Source organism: Hyperoodon ampullatus, assembly GCF_949752795.1.
Source record: "Hyperoodon ampullatus genome assembly, chromosome: 7".
NCBI classification, from domain to species: Eukaryota; Metazoa; Chordata; class Mammalia; order Artiodactyla; family Ziphiidae; genus Hyperoodon; species Hyperoodon ampullatus.
In genome coordinates, this window is record NC_136920.1 from 77,783,986 (window position 1) to 77,802,102 (window position 18,117).

Sequence of the window (18,117 nt, forward strand, 5' to 3'; positions counted from 1 at the left end):
ATAGTCAGTGGTTCCACATCTGTGGATTCAACCAACCTTGGATCATGTAGGACGATAGTACATATGTATTGAAAACTATGCGTGTGTCAGTGGACCCGCGAGGTTCAAACCCATGTTGTTCAAGCTTCAACTGTACTTTTCTAGTGTTGCACTTCCCTTATGTTTTTAGCAGCTAATGTACTAATTAAAGTGAATTATACTTGTAAATTTTTCTTATCTCTACTCTGAATAGAGGTGAACCTAGATACTAAGCCTGCTTCCACCAAGAGCATTATTTCTTTCCTGTGCAACCTCTGAATTCTTGCCAGGAGTACTTTATTCATTTGTCAGATTCACAAGTAATTTTGTAATCATCTTCTGTGTGCCAGATACGGGTTTAGGGACTAGGGATAAAGCAGTGAACCAGACAGACAAAAGTCTTGCCCTCATGGAGCTTACATTCTAGTGAAGGAGATCAGATAGAAATGAGTAAACAGAGAAGTCATATAATTTTAGAGAGTAGGAAGTGCAAAACTATCTTAATGTAAGGAGAGTGAGGGAGAGCAGGTAGGACTCCATTGGATAGGTTTGTTAGGGGACAGCTTCACTGGAGAAGTGGCATTTGAATGGAGACCTGAATGAAGAGAGGAGCAAGCCATGGAAGATGTGGAGTAAGCACATTCCAGGCCAAGGAGGCAATGAGTATGTAGGCATGTAGGTGGGTGGAGTATTTAAGGAAAAGCAAGGAGGCCAATCTGGTCAGAGTACCGAGTGAAGAAGAGTGTGGTATGACATGAGGTCAAGGAGCTAGCCAGGGGTCTGCTCTTGTAAAGTCCTGAAGGCCAGAGTAAAGATGTGGATTATTCTAAATGAGTAGAGGGGTTTGAACTGGAACAAGGCATGATCCAAATCGTATCTGAATAAGGTAACCTGGTATAGAGAAGGGACTTGGGAGGATCAAGAAGAGGAACAGGGGGCTTCCCTGGTGGCGCAGTGGTTGAGAATCCACCTGCCGATGCAGGGAACGCGGGTTCGTGCCCCGGTCCGGGAAGATCCCACATGCCACGGAGCGACTGGGCCCGTGAGCCATGGCCGCTGAGCCTGCGCGTCCGGAGCCTGTGCTCCGCAACGGGAGAGGCCACAACAGTGAGAGGCCCGTGTACCGCAAAAAAAAAAAAAAAAAAAAAGAAGAGGAACAGGGAGACCAGTTAGGAGACTATCACAGTGCTCCAAATAAGAGATGTTTATGGCCTAGGTTAGGTTGGAAGTTTGCAGCAAGTGAAAAGTGGTTGAATTCAGGTTGTGTTTTGAGGGTGTAGCTATCAAGACCTGCAGATAGATGTGAGGTATGAAGGAAATAGTACCAAGGAGAGAAGTCGTTGATGATTATGTGTGCAACTGGGTAGTATCACTTAGAAGAAGGGGGCTGATGGGAGGAGCAGCTTTTGAGGGAATATCAGGACTTGGTTTGTTATCTTGGATGCCCTGGTTTGATATCTTAGATGCTCTTTAGGTATCTAAGCGTCTGGACGGTGCTCAGACTGTACTTTGTATCCAAAGGTATCCAAAGCCACTTTAGATGCAAAAATGTTTAAAGTTGACCTTTGCTGCTGCCAAAATAGTAGCCAGTGTGGGCAGTCTGCAAGATGGCATCTTAGGTTTCTGAGGAAGAAATTAGAATACACAAAGGGGGAAATAAGTGTATAATTATATAATGTAGATTTCATATTTAAATGTATGGGAAAAGCAGTAATTAGTTGGCTTTTGGTTTTAAATGGAAATAGCCACTCATTGGAAAATAATTACTGTAATTTCAATTCATTTTACTTTAGATCATTCTGTGATGAAAACAGTTACCAAAAAAGTTCTCCAGATGGAAGGAGTGCCAAGTCAGAGGTATATAACATGCTTCAGTTCTCTCGGAAGAATTTCTCTTTAATGGCTTGGTTTTCTTTCTTTCTTAAAAGAAAATTATCAAGGTACTTTCTGCCATCTTAAAACTAAGATTTTAGTCAAATCAAATGGCTTTTCTGTTTTTGAAAATGTTGTGTGATGCTTTAATTTAGGTTCCCAGATATGCAGACTGAAAACCTTTTAACTTTTTATTTTCTGTAACATATTATCGTTAGCCACAAATAGTCTTTTTTTTTTGGTGATAAGAATGAATAGCAGGAGCAGCATTTGTGAAACCAAATCTAATATGAAACTGACTCTTTCTTGTGAGTAAATTTGAATTTTGAAACAGCAAAACAATAAGGTTTAATAAAAAGCAAAATAAATTTTTTATGTTTATGATCTGCCAATTTCCCAGAAAGAGTTTTGTGGTGACTTTAGTTATATACCAGATACATTAAAATCACCAGTGGACAACACATCTTTTATTCAGGTGCCCTCTGAAAGTTTTAAAAATTTGTTGACTTCATATCACTGAACGGTCCACTTTAAAATGGTTAAAATTATAAATTTTCTGTTTTGTGTCGTTTACCACAATTTTTAAAAAATGTGTTGTTTGAAGATTTTTGGGTTTTATAAAGGTATTGTATTAGCATAAAAATGAAAAATTTAAAAGACCACCTCTAATCCCATTATCCTATCAAGCAATATTTACATTTTAATTTTCTCTTCCTGCTGTCTATAAACATAATTCCACATAGCTTCGATATAATTTGCCATTCTTTTCATACTAAATTTAAATTCTGTGATTCATAGTTATACTTTTTAACATTGCATTCACAAGGTTTCATTGAGTAGGTCAATTTTTTAAATTGGTGAAAAATTGGAAATAACCTCAAATAAACTATTGTAAACATCTTCATAAATACAGCTTTTTTTTTTCTACTTCAAGTTGTATGTTTTTGATTCTCTATTCATCAACTTGCTTGGACAATAGTGTATTAAATAAGTTGTTAAGAGTGTTTATGAAGTCAAAAAAAAGCTTATGATCGTCTGCCAATTGTTATTTCAAGAGAGTGATATTTTAATAATCAAATAGTACATTCAAAGAGGTTAAGATTTGTGATATCACACTAATTAGATATTATTATTAAAAATTTATATCATATGTAAAGCATTCTTAAAATAGCTACATTGACTTTTGCTATGATATTAGAAATGGAAAGATATATAAATAAAACATGTATATGTAAAACATATTAGGAATTCTGTAAAATTAGTACAGAATAATAGGGCATCATGGAATGAGAACAGTTAAACATTTTTTTTTAGTTAGCATGATTAAACAAAGTGGAAATGTAACTGAAGTATACAAGTTCATTGAACTCTTTTAAGAGTAATTTTATTTCTTGGGCTTTTTTTTTGTATTTGCCTCAGTTATTTGGAGACATAGAGGTAAGCCAAATCAGTATCTGGTTATACTAGATCCAGGTGAGTATAGGGGTGAAATAATGGTGTGAATTGTGTCACATTTATATTGTACTTATGTATGCCTAATAAAAGATGGGAACTTTTATTAGAAATTTTTAAATCTCCTAACAAGAAAAGTGCAATTTAAAAAAATTTTAATACAAATGTATTTGCATTAGTTTCTGAAAGTAAAGGAAGGGTATACACATACAAACCATATGCATACAAACATTTTTTTGATGGCAATTAAGTTAAAAAACACAATAAAATAGCACAAAATGAACTGAGCTCCTATATATTTTTAAGAGGGATGTAAATCACAGAGGATCGTGTGGTGATTATCAATAAGCTACACTCTATGCAATATTTGTCCTGTATTACCGCATACACTCCATTTTACCCTGCATCCTAATGCTGCTAAAATATAGTAGAAAGCAGCAGCATAGCACAGGGAGATCAGCTTGGTGCTTTGCGATGACCTAGAGGGGTGGGATAGGGAGGGTGGGAGGGAGGCTCAAGAGGGTGGGATATGGGGACATGTGTATGCATGTGGCTGATTCGCTTTGTTGTGTAACAGAAACTAACACAGAATTGTGAAGCAATTATACTCCAATCGGGATCTATTAAAATAAAATAACATAAAATATAGTAGCTTTGAAGGATAAATATAACCATTTTAACCTATGATGTTTGTTTTCAGTAAATTCAAATTAAATATTTAAATGTGAATTTTAATATATGGCTTGTTCTAAGTAAAATATTAACACGTAGGTCTAGTTTCTGCAACCAAGTGTTTCATATAAAGATACTTGCCTCTTTACTACTGAAATATAGGGTGGGTCTCCACATTTCACTCTTTCATCCAGTGGGTTTCGTTTGTTTTTTTGTGTGTTTTCTATATGAAATCAAAGGAGCAGTGAAGGTTGACAGGCTTATAGGAGGGTGAAATTGACTCACCTACCCCCCAGCAACTTGCAGCCTTAGAACTTGTATTGTTTTTACATAGAAAAATTCATCTGAAATTTAACTTTTGGTCTACTTCTGAAGATTCTGTCTGGCAGAAGTCATGGGTGTATCTGTGTTTCTGTGTCCTTGAGATTCAGAAATGCCAAAGGTGTTCTAAGATTCAGGAAACTTGAGTGTTTCTGCATGATACATAAAATGTATCATACTTTGGGATTTTTTTTTAAACTTTATTTTTGCATTTCTGCACATCTCAATACTTTTGTTTTAGTTAAAATAACTTGTTACCGTAGAGAACTTATATTTTTTAAAAATGCTGGCTTATGTAAAACCTTTGTACAAAACCGATCCTCTTTTTAATGGGCTTGGCATCATTGTCAAGTGCCTTTTTGATTCCTTTCGACGTGTGCACGTGTGACAGTTGCTGTGTAGACCTTTGGTGCATCTTGATTCCTTGTTTTCATGCTTTGTCAAACGTAGTCTTGGCCGCAAAGAAGCCTGTAAGTAATGGAAGGAAACACTCTGCTGGTAAAGGATGTTACCCTCCTGAACCGCTACCACCTGGAGTGTCTGGTTTCCGGCCATTGTGTCCTGCAGAAAGTGCAAAAAGCAACAGGTAACCTGTTTGCATTCCCTGTCTTTTTCAGTCATTTAGAGTTCTTTATTTTGGACCTTGTATTATGTGGGTGGTCTCTGGTGCTTTGTGTAGAGGAAAAAAGGTAACTCACACATGGCTTCTGCCTAATGAGCCCTCTAAGGAAGAACAATTAAAAGTAATTGGGAGTTTCAAGTTGTTTCTCAAGTGTCACAACAGAGGTAACTCCATGGGAGTCTTGAGGAGACTAAAATGATCACCAATTGTGCATGTGAGAAAAGTTTGATTAAAGGCAGGTGTAGTTGAGCGAAGCCCTACAGCACAGAAGTAGGAATTTGGATACGTACGAATGGGAAAAAAGACATTTTAGGCATGGGAAATAGTTTAATGCAGAATGGATGAAAAATATGCATGAGACCTATTCTAAATCAACTGACTTATTAACTCAGTAAATCAGATTTAGTGAGTCAAACTAGCATTACCTGATTTCTTATCCAGGGGATAGCTGTTCATAGTAATTTTTGTCACAGAACAGTAAATAAAATGGTTGAATTATAGCTTTAGGCTTGCTAAATGAAATAGATGGCTCTAGATGATCTTCAGGTGACTTACTTGGTAGTAATCAGGAAATTGGGGATTAACAATTGCTTAAGAAAACAAAGAGAATTGATTTTAAATAGCACTTGAAGTAGTTACTGTGTAAAATATCTGTTCAGTTGCTCATGTTAAATGGATGTTTCTAATCCCCACTGGACAACCGACTACTTTTTTGCAAATGGTGATGTGAATTGCTGTTGCATAAACTATAGTGTTGAATCCCCAGTGTTTGCACTTGAGTTTCACAGCTCTGTGGTTTCCTATCTTCTTCCTGAGACACTTAATCGCAGGTCCATCCTCGTCACACAGGGTGGTGAATTAGAGAATGATTAACATCACCATTTAAAGAAGAGAGACTGAAATCTCAACCATCCTGAACATAGGAGCTGAAGGGGCCTCTCAGCAGTTCAGAGAGTTATTACCAAGCCAGTAGGCTGAATTCTGTTCTGTTTTCTCCGTAGCAGAGCCCTCCAGGTCCTTGTTTAGAGCTTATTTATTTTTATACACAATTCTGTATGGATACTGTTCATACTACTAAATAGTTGTATTAACTGGGTTTAACTGGTGATGTATTTACATGAAGATCTAACTTCGTTTTGTTGATATCTTTTTAGGGGCTTTCCATTCATCAAAGCTCGTGATGTATGTAATCAGTTGGTGGTGTGTAGCTATCATATTTATGATATATAGGGCTTGAATTGGGAAAGGTGGATGGTCATTCTTCTTGCTTTTTAAACTGACAGAGCCTTACAAGAAGCATTTCCCTCTCTGAAATAAATCCATGTAAAACATGTTTGGTCGCTCTCCCAATGCAACTGTGTAGTTGTGTGGATTTGGCACACAACGGGCAGCCTTGTGGTGATGTCTGTAAACAAGGAATCCTGTTTTCCAGTCCGCAAATCAGCTGTTACCCAGTGAAACGAACTTGACTGCCATTTCTGACCCCTCACATGGAGCTGTCATACTCAAGAATGTTCACATGTTTTCAAGAAACGTTGTTTGCGGGCTATGTGTACAACTTCCTGATCTGAAAGCCAATATAAAACAACATCTCCCAAACCTCTGCTCTCTCACCAAGGCCACACACATTCCCTCGCTTATGGCCTCATGGCAAGCTAATACTGTCAGTATCAGATTCTCCTTCCCAGTGGTCTTGGGAGACTGCATAGTTGCTCTGTGAAAGGCACCACTGCTGAGGTTGAGAGAAGAGCATCTTGGGTGTCAATCCTGGCCTTGCATTCCCAGAGAGAGGGGTGTGCACCTCGTTCTCCTGTTAGGGTTTTCCTATGCTGCAGGGTTTGCTGCTTGTTGTCAAAATGATGTCCTAGTGACTTGTCTTCTGCGTGGTTATATAATCCCAGCACAGTTCTTTATGATCTGTAGACTTTTATGGGGTTGTGGCCAGGTCAGTTTTTAAATGTTTGGAAATGTCCTATTGAACAACATTGCAGTGGCAGTGAAGCTTGCTGGGAGAATTGTTGCCCTAGTTTTGGCTTAAGGGTGGTGAGAAGATGAAATTTTTGATGGGTCAGTTTTAGTTGTGTATGTGTATGTGATTTATTTTTTTAAATTCTAATGTCTATTATTCACAGCTTAGATATGTTGACTTTCTGATTATTCATCAGTCCCTTTACTGATGTATTTTCCTCTGAAAAACTACATTTTCTTCCAGACTGTTTTTGTCTGATGGTGAAGAATAAATTTTTCATTTGCAGTATAAAGTTGATCTGAGAAAAAATGTTTACCTTGGATCTTCACTTGGCTTCTGTGAAAGAAACTTAATAAAATAATATGGGCAATTCCCATTACTAATCCTAACCACGTACAACAGAGGTCTGTACAGTAACATAGCAAAAATAAGTTACTGTACTTTTACTTAGTCATTGCCTATTTTACACTAAAGAGCAGTGAGAGACATTTATAAATAATGATACCTCAGATCACTTTTGTTAAGTGTCCTCTAATATTTGGATATTTGGTATCTGGCTTGTGTTGTCTTTTATACAATCTTGTCTTCTTTTTTTGCACTTTAGTTTAACAACTCTGTGGTTTCCTATCTTCTTCTTGTGACACTCAGGTCCATCAGAATTTCCTGTGACTGTGACAGTAGAGAGTCCTTCCTCCTCAGAAATCGAAGAGGTCGATGATTCCTCAGAACGTGTTCAGGAAGAGCCAGAGAAAATCCGTTTGAAACAAGAAGCATTGCAGGTACAAAGTTATCACTTTAAAGCTATAGAGAAGATTATTTTTCAAACGGAAGGCTGATTGCAACACAGCACAGCTTGTGTGAGGGTTCTGTTTTCTCCTCCCATCTGCATTGTATCCCCTTGAATGGTTCCTTAAGCTTAGACCAAGGTGAATGGTGGACATTTGAACTCTAAGAAACTAAAATCAAAACATGTCGTTAGTAATATATTTTCCTTTGCTTAGAACCTTAGTATATTAGATTTAGGGAGAACCTTAGTGATCATAAGATAAGGAAATTGAGTTCTGAATGAATACAGTCAGCTGATTCAGTGCTCTTGTTTTACAGATGAGAAAATTGACAGTTCTAGTTGAGCTCTCTTTTTATAAGAGGAAAATATGGCCTCATTTTAAATAAAAGTAAAGTTGAAAAAAGTTTTGATGTTGATATTCTCCTTTCCTAAAATCAAAAATATCAAGAAGCTACATTCTATTACCAAATAAACCTGACCTCTAATGTCATTCCATACTTTTGTTTGTATGGACAGAAAAGAAAAATTGATTTTTATAAGAAATTTTTGTACCTCAAAATTAATATATTTATTTTATTTCAACTTTAATGCAGAGCTGAACATTTCTAGTAAATAAAGGAACACCATTTGGGGGGGACCTTGTCTTTGTGCTACAAAGTCCATGTTTAATTTTTTAAAATTATTTAATATGACTTTCTCTTCATATGAAACATGACACTTGACAGGTTTCAGAACTAATTATCCCATTATTGTAGGACTACGGGAATTACTCTTTGATTTTCAAAAGAGAAAGTTAGATTTTTATTTTTTAATTAAACTTAATGATAATATAGAGAAATTTTAAGAGAAGAACTTAGAAAATTATGAAATGTTAGAGTAGGAGAAATCTATAGTTCATGTAGAGTTACTCCCTTTCGTTTTATAAATGAGCACCTACAATTTGTAGAACGTAAGTGGTTTATTAGTAAATGGCAGAGTATGACAAGACCCTAGAGCATCTAACCCGCATTCCTTGTTATTTTAGATGTGGTGTATTCATTTCCTTCACGAATAGACCACGAGATTGTATTTGTAAAAGCAGTAATAGACACTGGGGAAGTCCAAGAAGTTTAAACACTGGGACCACAGAATAGCAGATTCAGAATGCAATGAGAACCCTTTTAGCTCTTCTCTGTTTTGACAAGACACTACAATGATGGTATCAAAGTGTTTAAGTACATATGCCCACAACAATCAAGAGATTTCAACATAGTTTTGAAAGACATAAGACAGGTGGAAGAGTGTGAAACTGAAGCGGTAGAACAGAGGAAAAGCATCACCTAGAATATGCACAGGGACCACGTGCAACTGAGGAGGATTCTGACCCCACCTGAAAAAGTAGCCCCATGCTCAGGTGCGCATGTAGGAGAGAGGGTGGAGTTAGTTAAAAGTGTGACTGAGATAGGGGAGCTCATTGAAGGGTTGTGTTTGCAGGAGTGGACTCCCAGCCCCGCCCTCACCCTCCTGAAATGAGATGATTTCATTTTGAAAACAGTGAAACTGGCGAGAACTGGGGCAGCTAGTATGAGTTTTTACACCCTAGAAAATTGTGTTTGGGGGAGATCCTGTTACAGTTACTCCCCGCTTCTTCCTGCATAAGAAGCCAATCAATCTTTGACTTCAGGGAGCTTTCTGCGCTCATTCTTAAATAGAAAATAACTGTCATTTGCCTGTTAGTTGAGTAAAGCTTACAACATGAGAGAGGGGGAAAGAGTGCAAACATATCCTAGTAGGACCAGGGACAATTTAGGGAACAGAATAATTTAAGAAAAAACCCTAATTAGTATCCTGAGAGAGGTTGAAAAAGAGCTAGCAACTATAAAATAAGACTAGGGTATTAATGAAAAGGAGAATGGTCAGAAAGCAAGAGGGGTCTCCTGGAAATGCAAATATGGTTGCTGAAATAAATTCAGTAGGAATTTAAACAATTTCTCAGTATATAAAAAAGAAAGACACAATGGAAAATGTGATAGAAATATGTTAGAGAGGCTGCATCTGGGAGATCCCACATGTTACTATTAGAAAGTCCAGACCCAGAAAAAAAATGGAGGGAAGCTGTCAAAGGGCAACAAAATTCCCCACAGCTGAAAGTAGACATCAGGCCTCAGATTGAAAATAGTTATGCAAGATGAGCAAGAATAGACTCATACCTAGGCATCCTTCATTGTGAAACTTTAAAATACTGAGAAAATAAATTAAAATAGAATAAAATACTGAGAGGATACATCCATTCCAGAGAGAAAAATACTGGTCACCTAAAAACAAAGGTTAAAACCTGACTTTATCATACATGTCATGAGCACCATGGATCCTGGAAGGCATTAGAGAGATACCTCCAAAGTTTTTCAGGCACATAATTTTCACCCTAGGGGTTTGTATCCAGCCAAACTATCAGTCATACGTGGAGGCTGAAGAAGGTATTTTGTACCCAAAGAAATTTGAAAAATTGACCTCCTGTGCTACACCTTAAGCTATTTATAGACATAATCCAGCCAAATGAGGCAATAAACCAAGAAGGAAGGTAATAGGGGATTCAGTGCAGATTGCAGCTAGTCTAGAGTGGAGAGGCTTCTATTGATTGTGTGATTGAGAGCTTAGAAACACCTTGAGGCATATTGTACTTACTAGGTGTTAGGCACTGTTGGAAGGGAGGAGGGAGAGGAAGAGGAGAAGGAACTTGAACTCCAGAGGAGAAAAGGCTATACGGACATAAACCTGAAGCACACTAAACTATGGTTGATTTTTAACCTAGTATTGGTGAGGAAGGGAAGAATCCACTTCAACTTGACACTATAGATGTCCCCCTTTTCAGTGACACACAGGGGTAATGACCACCTATCTAATTGGTTGTCCAAACCAGAACTTGTCCAAACTCCTTACACTTCAATAGTGTAAGGAGGCACTCTAATGCTGTAACATCAGGACAACAGGTATAAACTGGAACAGCCCAAGGCGGCTTGGGGTATGTGGTCACCCTGCACGAGGGCAGTGACACTGGCACAGTATGGAACGAGGTGTAGTCTATACACAGAGACACAGTACATCTGCAGTGGGCAATATTCATTTCATTGTAATAATGGCAATACTGTCTTGGTTTGCAGCTTTTATTGTCAACGTGCATGTAATCACAAATAACTAAAGTAAACTATACTTAGTATGTACTAGTATTAACTTGGTATGTACTGAAATGTATTGTGTACTAGTATGTACTTAGTATGTATTAGGCTCTAAGTGTTTTTGCATATATTAACTCATTTAATCCTCTGAGTAGCCTTATGAGGTTGGTGCTAATATCATTCCCACTTTTGAGAACAGGAAGCTAAGACAGGGAAGGAACTTGCCCAGGCTGTACCTAATTTAAGGTTGGATCGAGGCTCTGAGTTTAGGCTCTCTGCCTGTTCTCTTAAACCTTACTCCGTACTGACTCTCAAATAACAGAAGACTTAACTGCACATAGAACAGAATATAAATTTCAACTTTGACAACGTAACAGCTAGGTTTGGAAGGTAGACAGGAGGTAGAAAAAAGGGAAGATGGTATGAATGTCCTCATTTTACAAAGCGTGACGTTGAGAGAGTTTCTAGTTGATCAACAATGTAGGTTTTTAAGTATATCACTACAAGTCAAAGAGATCATGAGCAGTGGATAACTCATGATGACATAAGTTTACTGAGCAGTGTGGACATAGGAAAGAGTGTAGAGGAACTAAACCCTTACTTATTAGTAAGTTAGAAAGTGAACAGATAACGCCTCCAATTTAGTGAGAAAATAGTCATGGAAGAGTATTACTTGGACATGGAGAAGAATTCAAAATAACAATAGTTGGAGCTCCCTGATGGCGCAGTGGTTAAGAAACTGCCTCCCAAGGCAGGGGACACGGGTTCGAGCCCTGGTCCGGGAAGATCCCACATGCCATGGAGCAGCGAAGCCCGTGCACCAGAACTACGGAGCCTGTGCTCTAGAGCCCGTGAGCCACAACTACTGAGCCCATGTGCCACAACTACTGAAGCCTGCGCGCCTAGATCCTGTGCTTCATAACAAGAGAAGCCACCGCAATGAAGAGTAGCCCCCGCTCGCCGCAACTAGAGAAAACCTGCACGCAGCAACGAAGACCCAATACAGCCAAAAGTAAATAATAATAATAAAATAATAAAAAATAACAATATTTGACGTAAGCCTCATAAAAAAGGAAATCCATACAGCCAGTAAACACAGAAAAGTGTACGACTTCATTAAGTAATAAGTGAAAAGTGAGTCAAAACCAAGGAAACTACATGTCAATCAGATTGACAAATACATAAATAAAAAGTCTGGTAGTATCAGGTATTGTAGACCTGAAGTACTGTGGGAATTTTCTACCCTGTTTATACTGGAGTATAAACCGACACAACTACTTTGGAAAGCATTTAGCCCTCTCCATCAACTGAAGGTATATAAATAGCCTGTGAGCCAGCAGCCCTCACCCCTGCCCTATGTAAATACACCAGAATAATGGGTACAGCAGGATTCCTGTCCATGATTTGCATTAGCACAAACTGAAAACAAACCAAATGTCCATTAAGAGTCAAAAATTAAATAAATGATGCGTATTTGTACAGTGGGAAAACTATCCAGCAATAAAATTGAATGAACTAGAGCTACAGGCAGCAATGTGGATGAATTTTTTAAACCAACGTTGAGAGAAAGAAATAAGATAGAAAAGACTTCATATACTATGATCCTGTACATAAAGTTAGATGTTGACACAACTAAACTCTTTTGTTAGGGATGCATGCAGGTTAAAGGAAATGACTGTCAAGAAGTGAGGTTGGTGTTTAACCGGGAAGAGGGAAGGAGCTTGTGATGAGAAAAGGATATGGGGGGTTTTTGCGATGCTGACAGATTCGAGTAGTGCTTATGTAAGTATTCTCTTTTTATTTGTCACATTGACAGTTTTGTTCTGTGCACTTCTCAGTACACATATCGTATTTTACAATTAAAAACTGCGTAAAGAATCAGTCGCTTCTTGAGTGCTGGATGTGGGAGTGGGATGAGACCGTTTCATTTTAAGCCCTTCACTACTGTTTGCATTCGCATGTTCATTCATTCAGCATTAATTGCACATATTCTATGTACCAAGCACTCTTCTAATTTTAACTCATGTAATTCTCACAAGAGCTCTGTAATATGGGAGCTTATCTCCATTTTATAGATGAGGAAGTTGAGGGCTAGAGTTATAGAACTTGTCCAAGGTTATGTAGCTAATGGGTAGTGCCAGGCCCATTTGCCTCAGAGAATCTGAATATTTACAATATAATCTAAAAGAGAAATGTAATGACTAATTATAAGCAAAAAAATTGCACATTAAAGAAGATGACAAGTTTTCATCTATCCAGTTAGAGAAAAACACACAGTCTGTCTTTCACACACGTACATCTTATATGTACGTGTGTGGCAGGGATTTTCCTTATTAAGCAATTATTTATTGACCGTCTACGTTGTGCTAGGCACAGGTGCTGGGGATAAACACTTAATAAAATACACCCCCTATCTTCAAATAACTTGCACTCTAAGTGAGGAAGTAAGCCAACAGTTATAGTAGAGGTTATATACCAAGTGATACATCGCTGATGGCAGTGTAAAATCTCAGAAATCTTTTGGAAAGAAGCCTGGAGATAGGTACCTCAGAGCCTTAAAAATGTTCATTTGCTTTGATCTCAAACTCATGTTTATGGATTTATTGTAAGAATGTTATTCTCAATATGGAAAAAAGCCTTCATGCATAAAAACGGTTATTTTGTCTGATAGTATTGAAAAGTTGGAAAGAATTTAAATGTGTAAAATGGTTAACCAGTAAACCCACTCAGTGGAATATTTTGTAGCCCACACAAAAAAATCAAGGTTATGAATCCCCTGATTATATGAGAAATGATTGATTTCAATGTTAAATGGAGAAAAGTTGAACATAAAATTTGATATCCAATATGATGGGAGCTTTGTCCCAGAAAAATCACCCTAGCCGGTGTACAGAAGGGAGGAAGGGAGAGCAGATGGCAGGAAGGAAAATTATTCCAAAGCCTTATCATTAGTCTTACTTAAGTAATAGAATATCAAGCAAGTTTACTTTCTAACTTTTGGTTCCATATTTCCATGTAAGGGACATGAATTCTGAATACTTTGTAGGAGGAGGGTACACTTTTTCACAAAAATTGAACACTGTGTTCTAATTCCCTCCATTAGAGGGAGAAACTGTTGCATGTAATTGCACTTTGATGTGCTATTTAGAACCAGTCAGGAATTTTAGTCTACTTTCCTCTGACCGTGCTGAGGGTTTTTTGTTTTTTTGTTTATTTGTTTAGAATTTCTTTGAAATCAGTTTTAGAAGATTGATTAAACCATTATATTAAAAGTAGAGGAATTCTGCAATTTTTTTCCCTTTTTCCCCATTGAAAACTTGACTGGCTTTAGTAATGAAACATTAAAGAATTTGAAGTTCTTAGACTCTCAATTTTTTAAACATGTTCTGAATATAAAAATATATGTTCATTGAGCAAATGTTTGAAAACAATGAACAACTTCTTGAAGGAAATAAAAGCCACCTCTGCATGTACACACACCTTATCTGCTCTTTTGTCTTAAAAAAGTATCCGAAATATTTTGCCATGTCACTAACTACTCTTCTACATCAGAGAATTTGATTAAGCTTATGCATCATCTCCCAGGAAAAACGCACAGATACATTTTGAATGTAGCACTCCTGAAGCCCATTCATTAACTCTGGTTGAGACCTCTTGTCATTCTTAGTGGCTTCATAGCGCATTCCTTCAGACGATGAGCTGTTTTTATTTACACCAGTCCCAATTCAGAGGCTCTTAGCTTTCTTCTAGGGTTTGGTTATCAACAATCTTATGACATCATGTTGGTAGATAAATCTTTGCCCACATCTTTGATTTCCTTAGGGTAAACTCCTGATGTAGGATCGTTGTTAGGTACCAAAAGCTACTGTCCAGAAAGTGATACCAGCTCCTCTCCCAATGATGGCAGGTAATAGAGTTCCTCATTCTTTAAGTGATTGTTCAAAGCAGTTAACATGTATAAATATACCTTACTGTTTTCATAAGTATAGGTATTATGATTGTTTATCACTGCATAAGAAACCACCCCAAAACAGTGGCCTAAAACAATGACAATCATTTATTTTGTTCACGAACCTGGAGGTTGAGTAGAGTATTAATTCTTTTACTACACTCTTACTGACTGAAAACAATACCTATTTGACTAGCTCAGAGTTCTGTAGGTCAGAATTCCAGGCACAGCGTGACTGGGCTTCCTGCTCAGATACACACGGGCACATGTGGGTTCCCTCCTGAGAGTGTTAAAGCACGTGAAATTTAAGTGTAAGATATTGAGCCCCAAACGTTGGATGTTCACCATAGTTTGTGTGGGCCACAGAGCTGAAATCAAGATGTCAGTCTGGCTGTGTTAGCGTCCAGAGGCTCTGGGAAAGAATGCCTACAGGCTTCTTCCGGCTTGTTGGCATAATTCAGATTCTGCAGTTGCAGGACAGAGGTCCCCATTTCCTTGCTGGCTGTCAGTCAGGGGAGAGTTGCAGCTCCTAGAGGCCTCTCGCTTGCCTTCCCTGCCGCAGCATTGGACTTCTTCAGAGCCAGCAATGGAGAGTCTCCCTCTTGTCCCTTTTGTACTTCAATTCAGGAAGAGTTCAGGTCCTTTTCATGGGGTGCCTGAGTAGGCCACATCCACCTAAAATAATCTCCCTATCTTAAAAGATCAACTGATTTTGAACCTTAATTCCATGTGCAAAATCCCTTCACTACAGCACCTACATTTAGAGTTTGATTGGATAAGTGGAAGGTTTGTGTACTTCAGTAAGTGGTAGTCTTGGGGGCTCTGTCAGAATTCTGCCTATTGCAAGCAGTGTCCCCACTTCAAGGACCGAAGCGTCTTAGTTCCTAAAACTCCTGAGATAGTTTATCAGTGTTCATTTTATTTCAGTGACCTTGGTGAAGGGAAGACTACCACCTCCGTGAGCAGGAATGGCAGCCAGCTTCCTGAGTCCACAGTGTGGCTCTGCTACTTAGTGGTGTGACCTTGGCTGTGCTGCTCTACTTACTCTACTTCTCTGCCTCTGTTTCCCTCATCTGTAAAATGACATGGAGTTAGTGATCGTTCTTTCCTCGTAGGGATTTTGTTTTATAATTTTATTTTTGGCTGCATTGGGTCTTCATTGCTGCTCACCAGCTTTCTCCAGTTGCGTCGAGCGGGGGGCTACTCTTCGTTGCGGTGCGGTGGCTTCTCTTATTGCGGAGCACAGGCTCTAGGCGCGCAGGCTTCAGTAGTTGTGGCACATGGGTTCTACAGCGTAGGCTCAGTAGTCGTGACGCACAGGCTTAGTTGCTCTGTGGCATGTGGGTTCTTCCTGGACTAGGGCTCGAACCCGTGTCCCCTGCACTGGCAGGCGGATTCTTAACCACTGTGCCAGTAGGGAAGCCCCCTCTTAGGGTTTTGATGATTCGATTATTTAATACCCAGGGAACTCCAGGAACAGTGCTTGACTGTAAATTGCTTTAAAAGTGATTACTTTTTTAAAACATGCTTTTGAATCTGCAATTATGCAATTCAGGTATGCTAAGCAGGTTCGTTAATAGGACTTCCTGCTATAAAGAGACCCACAAATAAAAATAGAATTTTTCTTTCTTGGTCGTAACTTCTTATTTCTGACTTACTATGTTATGTGCATATGCCTTTTATGGTGGGCTGCCACAAATTTATGTTGGAAAGAGTGGAATTTAAATAAATCTTTGCAAATTTGATAGATTTTGATCATTCATTTCACTGGCATGGTATGCTATGACCAGTAGCAGACTAAAATCTGAGTTCACTTCTGGCTCTGCCCCTAAGTCCTGATGAGACCAATAGCTGGAAAGGCTTTTGGATATTATACTATGAATTACTTATAATATCGACTCTGTTTGTTTAGGAAACCCTGGAGGAGTGCCTAAAGCAGTTAAAGGAGGAAAGAGTAATAAGACTGAAGGCTGATAGACGAGTCAGTGAGGTAAACACGTTTCATCTGCTTTTGAGAGTGTTTTGGTTTTATTTTGATTTGATTTTAAGCCATATACACATATTTTGTAAGCTTTAAAACTGTAATATGTTGCAAATTGGTTGTATCATATGGACTTTTGCATTTACTGGTATTTAGTGATCATATGATCTATATTCCAGAAAGCATGTTTTTAAAGATGTGAAAATCTGGTTTTGTGTATGTGTGTGTGTGCTTTTATATGACATTAGCTTATTTCCTGTTCATGATTCTTTGATTCAAGAAGGCACTTTCTGTGCATGTATTGTATATACAGTAACGTAAAAGACATGATGAGACTCTCCTGGCAATGAATTAGGAAAGTGAATCATTTAAATAAATTTAAGGTATTTGAAAACTTCTAAGAATGTAATGAAAGATAAAAATATATACTATGAGAATTACATTAGGTAATGTGCATGAAAGCAGGGCATAATCTAAAAAGTTCTATCTAAATATAATTTATCACAGGGTGAGTGTAGGGAGGAATTTTTGAAAGTGCATCCATTGGATTGGCAGACACTCATTCAATAAATGTTGAGCACCTGCTCATGTAAGGCAAAAGGGGCATCATGAACATTAACGGCCTTTCTGAGAAATACGAGAGTTGAGCTTACAGGGGGTTTTAAGTGTGTAGATGACGAGCGGAAGGGGAAGAGTGCACGGGGGTGAATATGTTCAAGAAGCCAAAGAAAATATTGGTGATCGTACATTTAATAAATTGGGTTGGGTATGATTTAGGACTTTTAAACGTAAGCATTAGATATTTTACTCACTAAAGTTAATTCTTAACATTCAGCAGAGTTGTAATATGTTTTGTTCAAATCAGATTCTATAATTCACTTTCTAATTTAAGGGAAACTTAAAGCAGGTCATTTTCTAATGTGGAATGAGGCTCCATTATGAATTGAACCAGTTAGAAATGTGATCTTTTGTGAAAGATCATTAATAAAACGGTAACTTCGGTTTATTTATATACCACCTAAGTGTTATATAGGAAACTTTGTTGGGTGCCTGTGGGTTTTGGTTATTATGTGATATGGTCTCTGTCTTTACTGGTGGAGGGTTACACTAATTATAAGTTAATTACATTTTGAGTGTTTTAGTTTTGTTCCTTGAAACTAGGCAAGACTACTTTTTGTTTTTTGTTTTTTTGGGTTTTTTGTGCGGTATGTGAGCCTCTCACTGTTGTGGCCTCTCCCGTTGCGGAGCACAGGCTCCGGACGCACAGGCTCAGCAGCCATGGCTCACGGGCCCAGCCGCTACGCAGCATGTGGGATCTT

General features: G+C 38.1%; 1 protein-coding gene and 1 pseudogene across 2 annotated transcripts in view; both read left to right on the plus strand.

Annotated features, from left to right (window-relative positions):
• LOC307055622 (BCL-6 corepressor-like) overlaps positions 1-18,117 on the plus strand; it is a 792,095-nt gene that overhangs the window by 46,307 nt on the left and 727,671 nt on the right.
• LOC307056589 (centrosomal protein of 78 kDa-like) overlaps positions 1-18,117 on the plus strand; it is a 28,163-nt pseudogene that overhangs the window by 6,516 nt on the left and 3,530 nt on the right. Inside the window, exons 6-11 of the transcript in view lie at positions 1,812-1,875; positions 2,291-2,303; positions 4,786-4,921; positions 6,112-6,161; positions 7,575-7,705; positions 16,730-16,807. The product of the transcript in view is annotated as a centrosomal protein of 78 kDa-like (transcript). The remainder of the gene's footprint in view (positions 1-1,811; positions 1,876-2,290; positions 2,304-4,785; positions 4,922-6,111; positions 6,162-7,574; positions 7,706-16,729; positions 16,808-18,117) is intronic.